The following is a 16,435-nucleotide window of genomic DNA, read 5'->3' as shown; positions in this document are numbered from 1 at the left end:
GATCTGAACAAACCCTAACGCAAATATTAAACTTTGACATGTAACCCATCTCGTAAAGTTTGTTTTACGACCTGACGGACAATAAAGCAGGGCAAAATATCCCATAGACTTACATTGAAAAAGGGCCCCAGCCATATCAAGAGACTTGGGAGTGGGCTCTTTCAAATTGTGCCTGTAAGCATCCACCTAGCAACTACCCAGAACACCCTAGCAACAATGACAAACCAATACATCTGAAGTAAAACAGAAAAGCAGCTCAGTTTCTAAGTGACTTTAAGTACAGTTGATTAATTGCCTCTTTACTTTGACACCGTTGTATTTTTCAAACAGCTCCCCATGAGGTGCTTTACATCAACATTCAACTCCATTTGCTCACTTCCCTTTCAGAATGTATGTTTCAACATCTGCTAAAACAATCAAACTCTGAATCCACACACCACATCGCAAGAGAGCCACATGTTTTCTTTAAGAGGGTCTGATGTGGCAAGTGGACGACTTTTAGATCATAGAAAACCACCAGGTTTGGGTCCCAGCACATTGACATCTGGAGATCACATTAAAGTGTATTTCAGACTACAGTATGTGTGTTGTGTGTTTTATGGGGCTTTTCCACTGCACAGTACGGCTCGACTTGACTCGACTCAACTCTGCTCTGCTCGCTTTTTGGGGGGTTTCCACTGTGGATAGTACCTGGTACCTGATACTTTTTTTTAGTACCACCTCGGTCGAGGTTCCAAGCGAGCCGAGCCGATACTAAATGTGACGTCAAAACCCTGCAAATCACTGAATGGTCAGAGAGAATCGTCACTACCAGCATCACTGGGTTTGTGATACGGGATATCAACCCACTAGTTTTAAAGTTAGCAACAGCGATAGCAATATAATTTGTTCACGCGACTTTCTAATTGTAAAAAGAAATAGCTGTGCGCAAAACCATGCTGTGGTCAATAAACGAGGTGCAGACATTCCTCTCCTTAATAGCCGAGGAGAGGATCCAACGAGAGCTGGATGGGGCGACGCAACTATGACGATCAGCCTGTAATCCCACCCACGTTGAGGCTGCACTAAACTGCAGAGGAAAAGCAAGCTCAGAAAAGTAAAGCGAGCAGAGTCGAGTCGAGTCGAACCGTAACGTGCAGTGGAAAAGTGCCATTAGTTCAAGAAAGAGGTCTCTGGTTCCAATAACACTGTGTTTTAACAGCCTGAGATGGTTGGCTGGTCTAATCATGGCTATGCAACCAGTACGAACCACATAAACAAGCATGGACCAACATGGAGATTCATACAGGTCTAAGATGGTCTTTTCAGCAGGGGTAGCATTTGTTCCGATCAATAACCTGGGTAACACTTCCATTTTGTCTGGACACAGTCCTGCATTACATTATAAGCACTCAAGAGAAGGGAAAGGACATTTACTGCTGTTGCAGAAAGGGTTCAAGCATTGGTTAAATCACCAACAATGAACTGGTGTTTCCATAGTATCAATGTAACTGGCAGCAGAATCAATCGCTAATGCTAGTATTAGCATTTCGGGCTGCTCTCCCTCCACTAACAAACTGATTGATGCAATTGTTGAGAGGGTTTATGCATAGTTTTGATGGTGATTGATTATAGTTTGCTTTAAAGAATTGATGCGCTCCAGTAGGCATCAACAATGAACGTCAAACGTCTTTGAATGTCTGTCACAAATGATCCAGTTAGCTGACCTGATTTGAACCACATGTACCATTTGTGATGAAATATTTCAACAAAATTTGATATTTTGAACTATTTTGTCTGAAATATGACCATGGACCTTAAAAGGTCATTCATCTCAATTTCTCAAATTGACGCTAGAGGCCTGTCCTACCATTCTTACAGTATTGATTTTCTTCCAACAGTAGTCTCATTTGCTTATTTCTCTTATTTATCAGGGTGTGGTTGGATTTGTATCTTATATCGCCAACTTTGTATCTCGGACCTGTCATAGAGAGTGGTGAATAAACAATAGCAGCAAATCTTTGCCACAAATACAATACTCGTACAACTAGCGTCAGTTTATTTATGTTGTGCATTACACAGTCTTTGGATTATTGCCACTGATGATACATTTTAACATCTTGATTGGAAATAAAAGGTTTTATTGTATAATTTTTGTTTCAGAGTTCACCCACTCATGCAGACTGTTTGTGGAAAATTTGAAATGCTAATGTTAACTCGTGAAGACAGCGATGATGTCATTGCAGTGTGTCCTCGTAGCTTTTAACCAGGCCTTTTTTTCCCACTACAGGGCTAAAAATGTGGTGTATGTTTTACAGTGACTAACAACAAGGGCCATTTATGTCATTTTTAGATTATTTTGTATTATGTTCTTATTGTAATTATTCTGTTGATTATTTTTCAGCTCTCCCAATTATTTGATTAGTAAAATAACAGAAATCAATTTTCAATTTTTTGGGAGATTTTCTTGAAAGTCAACATGAAACACTGTTTGCAACCCATTTTACTTCCTTAACTTCGCTATACGCAAAGCATAATTTAAATTAATTTAAACCAACTGATCTCAGGTCAGGAGACTCTGTGCTGTCAGTAAAGGGTTAAACTATCGATGGACAGAGTCAAGTGACAAAACAACATGGCGTCGATCACAGCAGGGTTTGTCTTCGGGAGAAACACTAACAAATACTACATCTGTTAAGAAACCTAATTAAGTTTTTACATTGTAACTGTAACATCTCAAAAACATGAATAACCAACACTCCTGGAAACATAATAAACAATTTGATAAAAAAATTCTGGCTTTCTATAGCGCAGTATTATTTAAAATTTAGTCAACTTAGTCCCGCTGTCCACATATGTTGTCATACATTTTTAGGATGTCTCGCATCACAGGAGGTTGTTACCCTTTCCAGGTCAAACAAGATATTTATCGTAAAAAAGTAGGGTGATCAATTATAGATTCTGATAATAGATTACAAAGACAAACAGACATATTTTTAATAATGTGCACTGATTAACCCATATATACACGCACATCACAGAGATCTTTTCATCTGGAAAGCATCACAATCTAATTAACATCTGCTAAACATCTTAAAAAGATCAGATTTACAAGCATTCTAAATCATAAACGTCTCAAAGACATCCACTAAATGTCTTATTTACTTCCGAGACATACTTATTGACAGTGTTGGGTGTAATCCAATTACAAAGTAATTAGTTACTGTAATCTAAATACTTTTTAGTCAAAAAGTGTAATGCATTACATTTTAAATTCTTGTAATCAGATTACAGTTACTGACTTTCAGTTAATTTAATTACTTTTAGGTACATAACAGGGTTATGCTTATTTCTAATTTGCTTATTAGTTATGTAGAATACATGAATTTTGGCCCTGTAATGAGTCATTGTGAAGGAGAAATGTGAGGTGCTGAGTGTATGACTTGTGTGCAACAATGAACAAGAAATATAGACATTATTTTGAATTTGTTGAGCGAAAGTGTTTAAGAAAGTAACTTTAAAGTGAAGTAACTAGTAATGTGATTACTTTTCCAACAAAGTAATTAGTAAAGTAATCTGAATACACTTTTAGAGAAATAATTAGTACTTTGTAGTGGATTACTATTTTTAAGGTACTTACGCAACACTGGTTATTGACATTCATCTTATAAATGAGCAAACAACATAAAAAATATGTCTTCCAGATGTAAACACACACATCAAATAGATGACTGGGTGATGTACAGTACATGTGCTGTCAGGGAATTGTTCAAAATAAGACCAGGGATATGCATTTTTGTCAAACAGGGGCAATTTTGATTTTCTGTTGACTTTCATTTTGTTTTTACACACATTCCTCTGACTAGATCCCAGCATATGAATTCAGCCACTGTGACCCGCTGAAACAGCCGGTTTGTGTCTGTACTCGCATACTGCGGCCAGACAGGAACAGGCCGCTTGCAGTAAACACTGAAAAGTTTTAAACGTGGCACTTTTATTGGGCATCCCCTGGAATGACCCCGAGTGCTCTGTTCAGGCATGAATGTGTGCTCAGTGAGAAAATATACTAACTTCACCATCATCCCTAAAATGGACAGTATTTTCCCATACGCATTTGATTATATAATCAAATCTGGACAGAATCAGATGGCCTATAGCATTTGTGTGATGACACCGTTTAAAAATGCATTAATATAATTAAAAGGGCAAGAAAAAATAAGTATAAATAAAACGACTCTAAACTGTATTTTTCAGTATGGCACACGGACCGCACACTGTTGTATTTTAGTAATACGGTTTTTGCAAAGTATAATAAAATTGGAATATCAAAAAGGTTACACAGTCAGGCATGACTGTTTGTGAAAGTGGTTTGACAGATAGATAAATTTCTGCTTGAAACTATGGTCATTTTCCCCTGCTCATCTGTAAAAAAGCAGCCATTCATTACGGTGAAAATGACAGGCTGGGCGTGGGTTGCCACCCTACGATTTATCATAATGACACAGTTTTCATGGTTTATGGTCTTAATGGTCTTGTTTTTGCTATCTGTTACCTCCACTGTCCTTTTTCTTTCTTACTACTTGTCTTACTGCTTTTACTGTATTCCTGCCAAGCACACTGTCAAGATAACAGGGAAGCATTTAAAAAGACAAAAACCTGCACCTGTGCTGCACATAAGAAGGCAATAATTCGACCCCAAATTACCTATCATTTTCAGATTTTGCGGAGTTGGCTAACTAGCCAAAAATAGCGAAAGTACATTATTCAGTAGTCTGACAGTAGTTCAGTGGTTTTCAAAATAGTATAGCTTTTCCAGTACAAGCTACTTTTCCCCCAACAGTGTGCAGTGTAGCGTGACCAAACGCTGTTTTTAATGTCATTTTTATTGCGCACACATAGCTACCTGAGATAATAATCGAATGCGATTTCCTAAACTGCCTTCTCCTTCATATAGTGTTTGAAAGTACAATTCATTCTAGTGAATCCCATCAAAAAAGCTAAGCAGAGGTCAAATTAATCACACTCACCTATATGCACTCATCAAACAATCCATCTGTCTTTGACAGTCCAATTCTTTCTAGTGAATCTGTTTGTTCGGGTGGTTCAAGTGTTTAACCCTTAAATGCATGGGCAAATTTTTCTCCCCAGTTTGGAATGCCCAATTCCCATTATGCTCCAGGTCCTCGTGGTGGCATAGTGACTCGCCTCAATCCAGTTGGCAGAGGACGAATCTCAGTTGCCTCCACGTCTGAGACGTCAATCCACACATCTTATCAAGTGGCTTGTTGAGCGTGTTACCGCGGAGAATAGCGTGAAGCATCCACGCACAACTCACTACGCGCATCACTGAGAGCGAGACCCACATTATAGCAACCACGAGGAGGTTAACCCAACGTGACTCTACCCACCCTAGCAACCGGGCCAGCTGGTTGCTTAGGAAGCCTGACTGGAGTTACTCAGCACACCCTGGATTCGAACCTGCGACTCCAGTTGTGGTAGTCAGCGTCTTTACTTGCTGAGCTACATACTCGGGTCTTTAGCGACCCGGCCCGTATATCTATCAAAAATGTTATATACAAAATGCCCAGATAGTGTAAAATTTTCAAAACATTTTTAAAACAATTACAAAATAATAAAATGGAATATTTTCTGATATATTGTGATGTTTTATTTTCATTTATCAAAGAGATGATGCAACAAGAACTGGATGCATTACTTCCACACTGAAATTTCTTGAGATGCAACTGACTGTCAAACACATATTGAGCTACACATCTCACATAATCTTCACATAGCTACACATGTGTATTTTCCACACTTTTTGAGTCTAAATAGACACACATAATTTCAGTAGTACACCCAAATGACAATAGCCAAATCATACTGTTCATGTGTTACACTTGCTCTAGTTTACTTCCATGTTACTTCTTCGTCAAATAGCAATGTCAAATGTATATCAAATCAATCACTGAAACAACAGCGCTACTTTGAGTAAGAAATAGCATGGATATTATGTATGTGTACATGCATATGGAATAGTGATAATTAACCTTTGTTATACAGAAAATCAACATGATACAGTAGTCATTTGTAGGAATATAGTACTCATTTGTCATGTAATAAATAAAGAAATATATATAATTTGATAGTAAACGTTTATGGATATGGAAAAATCATAAAATATTATTTATGGTAGCGAAAAAAAAAAGAAACGAAAAAAAACCAGACATTATTATGAATCTCGGTTCTTAAATGACCTATAAAAGTTTGGTAATCAAGCAGTAAATAAAAAAAAAAAAATTTTAATTCCTATTTTGCCATTTTGTTTTGTTACTCTACTCAGAAGAGAAAGTTTAAGGAATATTAAAAAACACAAAATAGCCCTCTCTCACGTTTCAAAGTCTGATTTATTTTAGTAAATTGGTTCGTTCAGATGGTTCATGTATAACAATTCACCAAATCGTGTCCCTGCACAACATCTTAGGTTAACATCCTAGCTAAATGCTGTTGTTCATCCCTATGTTTTAGATCAGTTATAGAAATGTATTCTATTTTTTTTAATTGATAGTTTAGTAGTTAGATAGCTTAAAGTGTTCAGGGTTCATGTTGTCAGCTTGAATCAATTATTTAAAAAATGCTTTGTTTTTGTGCCAGAAAAACATGGCTTTGATTAAATTATAAATTATATCAACTGATAGTTAGGCTATATATTTAAAAAGATATCAACCCCTTAAATAGCTTCAATCTACTTCTTTTTTTTAACTTAAAGGGTAGCTAGCTTATTTTTCAATAGAGTAGCTTGATTGTAGTTCAACTACGTATAATTATGAGTTTGGAGCTTGTCAAGCAACAGTTTCAAAGTAGCTTCCCCAACACTGGTCATTCCTGTGTATATGGATGAGGAGGTATTCAGCTTATTGATATAACTGCCTTTGTATAAATCAAATGAGTTGTCTTAATTTCAGATTAATGTGAACAGATGCAGAGTGCCAGCTGCTGCTTTGATCACGGCAGAACTGAGGAAGTCTTTGTGTAAACCTGTGACTTACACACGGCCAAAAGAAGCAGTCAGATTTACATTCATAATCAGTCAGAATCAGAATCAAAGTACAGTTTAATGAAAAAGTAAATTTGACTTGGCAAGTGCTGCTTAGCTCAAAATAAACAGTTTTTAAATGTAATAAAAATCAATCTGCATAACATATGGTGGTAGTAGACCTGGCCAGAAAAATGTGTTGGTGGTTTTGCATGATACTAATCAAAGACTAAATCACCTGTAAAGGATTAGTGCTTTGAGACATATAGATTTATGGTTGTTTTTTTTTTAAATGAAATGTTTCTGTTTAGTGTATTTTTGAAAAATCATCAACCATTTCACACTCAATGCTCCAAGACTGTCAGTTTCTCCTAAACACTTTTTAGTAAGTTTTGGAAGCTACTGTAACATTCTTTTTAGTACAAGACATTCAAATTAAGTTTGTGGTGTCCATTAGCTGTTTCATAAGGACTACTTTATATTTGAAAGAACTGAAGGAATAGTTCAGTCAAAAAACATTTACACAGCCCTATGCTGTTCCAAACCTATATTACCCATTTTATTGGAGAAACTCATACCCCCGTCTAAGGCCATCCGCATTCGCATTCAAAAAGCGCAATGGAGAATGAGATTTCAGAGCTACAACAGAGAGAAAGATTTTCAGTGAAAAACAACTTAAATTTCAGCTTCAAAAGACTTAGATACTTGCATACGAGTCACATGGACTACACTGTAAAAATGTCTGTAATTCTAATGGGAAAAGAGTGTAAAAATACTAAACAAAAAACAAACAAAAAACAATTAATTGAATATCATGTATGATAAAAAATTATTTATTTATTTATTTTTTAAGTAAAAAGTATAATTTACCTTATAGTTAACAGTAAAAAAAAATCTGTATTATGTTTAACAAGACAATACATTACTTTAATGGTAAAATATTCTGCATTCTCAGAAGTCCTGCGTGGCCCAGCATATTTGACTAGATTTTATTGAAATATATATGTTTCTTCTTATTTTATATCAGTTATGTACACTGGGGGTTTTATGTCACATTTGATGTTGTTTAGATATTTATTGCATTGTTTTAGTTTCATGTGTTACCCACAGCAAGTTTCAGAGGATTTATTTTTTACATATTACATTTTTGGTGTTTTTTGGTTCATTTTGGAGCTTGTCAGTAGTGGTCACCATAAACTGACATTGTATGGAAAAGAGCTGCATGAAGATTCTTCAAAGATTCCCCCTTTTGTGTTCCACAGAAAATAAATAACATACAGGCAGTGCTGGGTAGTAGCAGATTACATACATCTTAGCCAAATACATTTAAACTCAGTTTTCACAATTCCTGACATTTAATTGTAGAAAACATTCCCTGTCTTAGGTCAGTTAGGATCACTAGAATAATTGTAGAGAGAATGATTTATTTCAGCTTTTATTTCTTTCATTACATTCCCAGTGGGTCAGAAGTTTACATACACTTTGTTAGTATTTGATAGCATTGCCTTTAAATTGTTTAACTTGGGTCAAACGTTTTGGGTAGCCTTCCACAAGCTTCCGACAATAAGTTGCTGGAATTTTGGCCCATCCCTCCAGACAGATCTGGTGTAACTGAGTCAAGTTTGTAGACCTCCTTGCTCGCACACGCTTTTTCAGTTCTGCCCACAAATTTTCTTTTGGATTGAGGTCAGGGTTTTGTGATGGTCACTCCAATACCTTGACTTTGTTGTCCTTCAGCCATTTTGCCACAACACTGGAGGTATGCTTGGGGTCATTGTCCATTTGGAAGACCCATTTGCAACCGATCTTTAACTTCCTGGCTGATGTCTTGAGATGTTGCTTCAATATATCCACATTATTTTCCTTCCTCATGATGTCATCTATTTTGTGAAGTGCACCAGTCCCTCCTGCAGCAAAGCACCCCCACAACATGATGCTGCTACCCCCATGCTTCACGGTGGGGATGGTGTTCTTCGGCTTGCAAGCCTCAACCTTTTTCCTCCAAACATAACAATGGTCATTATGGCCAAACAGTTAAATATTGTTTCATTAGACCAGAGGACATTTCTCCAAAAAGTAAGATCTTTGTCCCCATGTGCACTTGTAAACTGTAGTATGGCTTTTTTATGGTGGTTTTGGAGCACTGGCTTCTTCCTTGCTGAGCAGCCTTTCAGGTTATGTCGATATAGGACTCGTTTTACTGTGGATATAGATACTTGTCTACCTGTTTCCTCCAGCATCTTCACAAGGTCCTTTGCTGTTGTTCTGGGATTGATCTGCACTTTTGCACCAAACTACGTTCATCTCTAGGAGACAGAATGCATCTCCTTCCTGAGCAGTATGATGGCTGCGTGGTACCATGGTGTTTATACTTGTGTACCATTGTTTGTACAGATGAACGTGGTACCTTCAGGCGTTTGGAAATTGCTCCCAAGGATGAACCAGACTTGTGGAGGTCCACAATTTTTTTTCTGAGGTCTTGGTTGATTTCTTTTGATTTTCCCATGATGTCAAGCAAAGAGGCACTGTGTTTGAAGGTAGGCCTTAAAATACATCAACAGGTACACCTCCAATTCAGCACACCTCCTATCAGAAGCTAATTGGCTAATTGTCCAAAGGCTTGACATCATTTTCTGGAATTTTCCAAGCTGCTTAAAGCCACAGTTAACTTAGTGTATGTAAACTTCTGACCCACTGGAATTGTGATATAGTCAATTAAAAGTGAAACAATCTGTCTGTAAACAACTGTTGGAAAAATTAATTGTGTCATGCACAAAGTTGATGTCCTAAATGACTTGCCAAAACTATAGTTTGCTCATATTAAATCTGTGGAGTGGTTAAAAAATGAGTTTTAATGACTTCAACCTAAGTGTATGTAAACTTCTGACTTCAACTGTAAACCATGACTTTGGTTGCTTGGAAACATAAAAGGTTTGCCTAATACAGTATTCATGGACATGCTAAATTTGATCAATCAAAAATAATTATAATCTTTCCTTTACCTTGACATTCTGTATCACTAGATAATTGAGGTTTATTTTACGCTAAGTAGTTCTCTAATAAAGAGATTTCTGTCTTTAGAAATAATGTGAAATAACGTGAAATGTAGACAGTCTCCAAAGATTATTGATATGAGGGACAATAATAATCTGTCTTTAACAGTTCGCTTGATTTCTGATGTTTGTTTTTAGGCCTAGCAATTATATTACCTCAAACTCAGACATTTTCCAAATGCAAATTAATGATATTCCAGAGCTGACGGGGGCAGCAGAGATGATCATACTGATCCACGTAGATAGATGGCAGTACAGTGTTTAACACCACTGTCGTATATTGGTACTTAAAGAACACGAGGAAGAGCAATGCTAACGCTAGCTAGAGAACTACTGAATGCCCCTTTAAGTACGTTTTCTTTTAATGCATTTAACGGTATGCAACATTGTCAAAATGGTACAAGTTTATGCTACTCAAATGCATGTGACATCAAATAAAGAAGAATTAGGTCAGAAGTAATCAGATTATTTTACTTTAAAATGTAATCCAAGAGATTACATTACTGACTACAATTTTAGTCATGTCAATCGTAATAAGTACCAGATTACAATTCAAAAGTAATCTACCCAGCAATGCATATGGGTGATTGGGTGAACTACTTGTGAAGGGATGCAGCTTTTCTGAAAAGAAGAGGATTGTTAAAACTTGTAACAATCTGGTTTAGTCCTCTCAGCATTTAGGAAGTGTAATGGAAGTGTTATGCCACAGTTGCAGCAGTGGCGCAAAGGAAAGCAAAATGCGGTTTTGCCAGGAAGAGCTTTGCTACACCCAGACAGCCACAATGAGCAATCCAGCAAGAGTCTTAAGTTTGAAAGAACTGCAGGTGAGAGACACTATCATTTCCCCTAAACCTAGTTTTATTTCCTTTATTTGCATGTCATATCATCGCAAAGCATCAACGTAAAGCACAATCTGAGCTCTGAATGGCCACACAGCTAGAAATACAGTAACGTTGAGGTCATGTGGTAACGTGTTTGCCACTTCATTCAGGGTTTTCCATTAAATGGGAAATATATCTACGTATTTCAGTCTCAGAGTCTGTCATTACTTGCAAAGTTCACAAGGGTTGCAGATTTTCTGAAAATTACATGCTTGTGTGGTTTAGCATCATTGCATATTCACAGCCTTCTGCGGTGCACCAACAAATGAAACAAGGATCTTAAAAGCACAAAGGGCAAGTGAATACCGAATAGCACAGACAGAACACGGTTTGGCCAAAACTATCATGTTTTGGTGCTTTCTGACCATGGCCAAAGTGTGGATTTGTACTGTCTAGAGTTTAGGTTGTCCAGTTCTTTCTACGGCCTTGAGTTTAGACATGCTGAGAGCTTTCTGATTCACAGAAGTCTAAAAATAACCATTCAAAACAGGGATGGGTCACAATGGTCGACTAGTTATCCAACAACTGACTAGTCAAATAAAATATACAATAAACATCTGTTCCTGTATTATAGTATTTATTTTTAAAATATGTTTGTTATGTTATGTATGACACTAGGGTGAGTGAAGGCCTAAGCATACTTCGGTTTTGGGCTACACATGGATATTATGTACATACTGTACCGATGACAAAATTTTGGCTGTGTGTGAGACATACTGGCACATGAAAAACTGAAGTATACAGTGGCCTTCAGCACTCGAATGTGTGCGAGATGGAACAGCATGTGGAAAACAAGTATACCCCAGCCTAGGGTGACCATACGTCCTCTTTTTCCAGGACATGTCCTCTTTTTCGGACCTTAAAAAAGCATCCGGCCAGGATTTCTAAATTTGCAAAAATGTCCGGGATTCGCCTTTAGTTGCATTATGATGTGCATCTGGTCTATTACTTTATTGTGTGTGCGCACATATTTGCATTGCTTTAACCCCTCTTTCTAAGTCCCGCCTTCTCGCACAACAATTGGTCAATTATAAGAGGCTTGCAGCAACTTTTGGCCAAATTCCTGCCTGTCAATCTCTCCGTTTGACAGTAGCAGCAACTGACAGCTGAGTGGAAACAATACCCAAACGAAAGTGCAAATTTACAGAAGATTTGCACAAAAAATTCCCATGCTTTCGTCCAGGTTCGAGATCCATGGGAAGCAGAATGTATGAGATGTAAAGCTGGCACTTATGTGTCAGTTGCTAATAAAGGTGCAAGTGATTTAGAAGCACACATAAGCTCTGTGAAGCATAAAGAGTCAGCAAAAGGTGAAAGTTCATCAGGTAGATTACTTTTTGCGACCAGGTAAAATTGTTATCACATTGCTTCATTTTCCATGGCCATAAAAATAATAGTAAATGAAGGTACACTCATAGCATCAAAAATTTTATTTTTGTACATGGACATTCAAAAGAATGTTGGAAATTTTTATTTATTTATATATATTTATGTTATGCTAATAGAGTGTCTTTTTTCACTGTATTAAAGTTTGCATTCATAGTAACACTGTTTTGAACCCTATTATTCCACCCCATCTCAAGCCCCCGGTGGAAAAAAAAATGGTGTCCTCTTTTAGGAAAACCAGAATATGGTCACCCTACCCCAGCCTATATGGATGACAGAATTTTTTGGGCTAAACTAACCCTTATAGATAATTAAATAGATAATATTACAAAAATAACATTGGTTTATGTTCCGTTTGCCTTTTCTGCCAATTAATTTTGTGAACATCACAATTCCCCAAACTCAGAGGTGCCTTTGCCTCCTCATTTCAGTAGTCTCCCACACACCACTGCTGAAGATATGATTTACTGTATATATTTCTTGTTACTCTTCATAAAGCCGTGCAGGCATTCCTTGTGGTTTGAGGGAAGTGTGCTGTAATTTGCTAATTTTTCTGCTTTCAGACACTCTGGACTATGAGCTGGATGAAAACAGGCAGTGAGGAGCTGTTGTTGTAAATAACAGTGGCTGGTCGGGGGTGTCTCCAAGCTGAAGCTGGAGTTGGACAGCTGGTTAGGGTTTGTGGCAGGGTCTGGGGCTGAGGTTTTGGAGACGCTGTGCTGGAAGCACAGCTGGCGGGCGGGTGGATTGTAGAGAAGCTGTCTGCAGTTCCGTATTTTTAACCTTGCCCCATGCAAGTGGCATTGGTCACATCCTGAGGCTGCCTTGCACTAAGCAGACATGAGTTCAACCGCTGCTGGTAGAGTGGAAGATAGTTTAAACAGATAGATTTATTAAAGAAAGACATTAGGTCTACAGATTTATTGCATCTACAAAGACTATCAGACTACACTGAAGGCACTAAATGTCTTGCAGTGAAGATTCAAAAGAACCAGCTAATGAGAATCATTTGTGTGGGAATCAGGCTTCATTGGTCATGCATGCTGATTCAAAAGAACTACTCATTAGAGTCATTTGTTTGGGAATCAGACTAAACTGGTGACACTAAATGTTTTGCAGTGTAGATTGAAAAGAACCGGCTAATAAGAGTCATTTGTAGCTCCATTGGTCGAGAATGTTTCGTACAGTAGATTCAAAAGAACCAAGTTATTTGTGCCAGAATCAGGCTTCACTGGTTGTGCATGCTGATTCAAAAGAACCGTTCATATGAGTCATTTGTTTAGGAATTAGACTACAGTGGATGCACTAAATGTTTTGCAGTGTAGATTCAAAAGAACTGATGCATTAGAGTAATCTGTGCGGGAATCAAGCTTCATTGGTCTTGCATGCTGATTCAAAAGAACTGCTCATAAGAGTCATTCGTTTTGGAATCAAATTACATTGGTGTAAGAAATTACAGTATTCTGCCCTAAAATGTGAGTCCCACTTGACCTGATTTTGTTCGAGAAATTGCATTCGCCAAAAAAGGACTTAATTATCATAATAACAGATTCAACTTTGTCACAGTAACATCTGTGTGATAACACCCTGAGTGACTTTAAATGATTATAGCCTGGGAACAACAGCGGGACACAGAGAACCATCTCAGATAAAGGGATACGTGACCTTAGTTTTCATTCGGTTGGGTATTTGTCTAAACAATTGGTATCACCACACCATTTGGGTGCTCACACCTGGAACAACATCGGGCAACCAGACCGTGAGATTGTTATTCTTTAATTACATGAAGAGCACAGCCTCATTAACATGATGGATGACATCTTATTTTACAAATTAGTTAAAAGGTTATGTTTTTGAATGCTCGTGGTTCAGTTCTGACTCCGACGAATCTGAAGTGCTTCATTGTTACTGAGAAACTGCAATAAAGACTTCAACATCTTCATCTCAAGATCAATGCCTGTTCCTGTGTGTGTGTTTTCTTTTTCTTACACTGGTGAGTCACCTAGTGAGGGATAAAAAAATCAAATTAAAAAAAAGCGGAGTAAGGTAAGAAATGTGATTTTCTTCTTTTATGGCGTTTTTGTTTTAGGTAACCCCCTAGTTTAAAAAAAAAAAAAATTAAGGACAGGAATAATTTTAGCTCTATTCAGTGTTAGCAGGAGGAGTTTTGTTAAATCTTAAGCCTAATTCTTTACAATTCTGTTAAGATTCTAAAGCAATTGAATCGGCCCGACGCAGTGTGGGTGGCAGAGTTGTATCGGAATTATTGTTTCTAAAGTAATTGAAACAAAGTGCTTAAGTTTACGTTTCTTAAGTAAATGAAACTAATCACAGTGTAGGATAACAGACGAACTGCAGCTCCGTTAAGTTTAAAACGATGATCCAAAGCAGTGGTTTTTGTCTGACAAAGGCCTGCCGTGTTTTAAACTGTGACAGTGTTTAAAACTTGTTAAGTGTTGTTAAGCCCGATGTAACAACTGGGTAGACTGTTTAAAAGTATAATTATAATCAGATGTAGTGTGGTTTTGCCCAACGTAGTATGGCAGTGTTATATTTTAAACTGTTTGACCATAAGAGTGAGATTTAGTGATGCTGAACTTAGATGCCCGACGGAGTGTGGCTGTATCCGAAGCATTGAGACATTTACAAGCTCAAAAGCCCAGTGTACTGTGACATTTTATTCATTTGCATCCAAAGCACAGGAGATGTGAATAACTAGACTAACGAATATCTTAAAGTAATTAAATAACCTATAGTCAGTGAAGAAATAATTGTGAATAAATAGCCTATTGAATCAGTACAGAAATTCAATACGATTTTAAGAATGGAAGAGCTGATTGCGAAATACATCGCTAAGCACAGCTCACAGGGATTGTTTGATGGGATAGAGAACGTAGTGGATAAGCCCTATGAGTGGGCAATATCCCGGTTCAAAAATTATCCCAAGATGTAGTTGGCTAATGCACTTCACGCTATTTTTGCATCATACAAAGTAACTAAGAAAAGATTGGAGGAAATGAAGGCAGAAAACAAGTTGCTTCATACTTAAATCAGTGACAGTGTTATGTCTTTGACAAAGTACCAAGCTGAGGAGATTATTCTGAAGGAACAAACTGTGAAACTTAGACAAGAAATAGGACATTTTGAGTCAGAAAATTTGTCTGTTAGGTCTTTACTTCAAAAGACATTGTTTGGTCAGAGACATGAGTCATCAGAGAATTCTGTGGGGTTCCCAATAGCACCAGTTAGAACAAGAAGGGCTGGAACAGACAATGAGAGAGTTAGTGACCCCAGAACTGGAAATGAGAGAATATGCGATCATAGATCTGGAAATGCCCCAGCTGTAAACCAGCTGTCTTTCACTGACATTCAGAGTCTTGTTAAAGCAGTGGGTGAATTTCAACCTGGTGACAGAGATCCTGTTTACTTCTTGTCGAATCTGGAGAATGTAGTGGACCTTTACAAATTGTCAGATGCATGTATAATCCTTTTGCCTTCCTCATTCACGAGAGCAATCTCTCAGATTGTCCATAGCAAAAGAGCAGACAGAGGTGCAAGGAGAGAAGCTCTACTTAGAGTTATTGGAGCCAAGTTGGTTAACCTGAAAAAGATAACTGAAGTGACAATGGAACTTGGGGAACATCCCGTAGCTTTTGCATCCGGGTTGTGGGAAATGTTTAGCTCTTACAGTGGAGTTCCAAATGTGAATAAGCAAAACCTCATGTATAAGTCTGCATTGATAGCACATAGTAGCCCACACATGCGGGAAGCAATTGCTCTGCATGTAGATGTAAATACACCATATGAGCAAATCATTTCCAAAATGACTCAGTACTTCAATGCAAATAGAGAAATCAAAGCTGAAAAATCCAGAAATCCAGTATTTTCTAGACTATAAAGTGGTTTCCATCACAGGCCAAAGAAGTTTCCAAGAGTCAATTCAGAGGGTGTTCTCACTTGCTATGCATGTAGAAAAGCTGGGCACATTGCAAGGCATTGTCCAGAAAATGTGAGACCTCCTAAAGGCTTTGTCTGCCATGCATGTGGAAAGGAAGGACACATAGCAAGACACTGTTTGGAGAACAGAAGGTCTAATCAGG

Source organism: Myxocyprinus asiaticus, chromosome 43 (assembly GCF_019703515.2).
Source record: "Myxocyprinus asiaticus isolate MX2 ecotype Aquarium Trade chromosome 43, UBuf_Myxa_2, whole genome shotgun sequence".
NCBI lineage: Eukaryota > Metazoa > Chordata > Actinopteri > Cypriniformes > Catostomidae > Myxocyprinus > Myxocyprinus asiaticus.
This window is presented reverse-complemented; position numbering follows the sequence as displayed.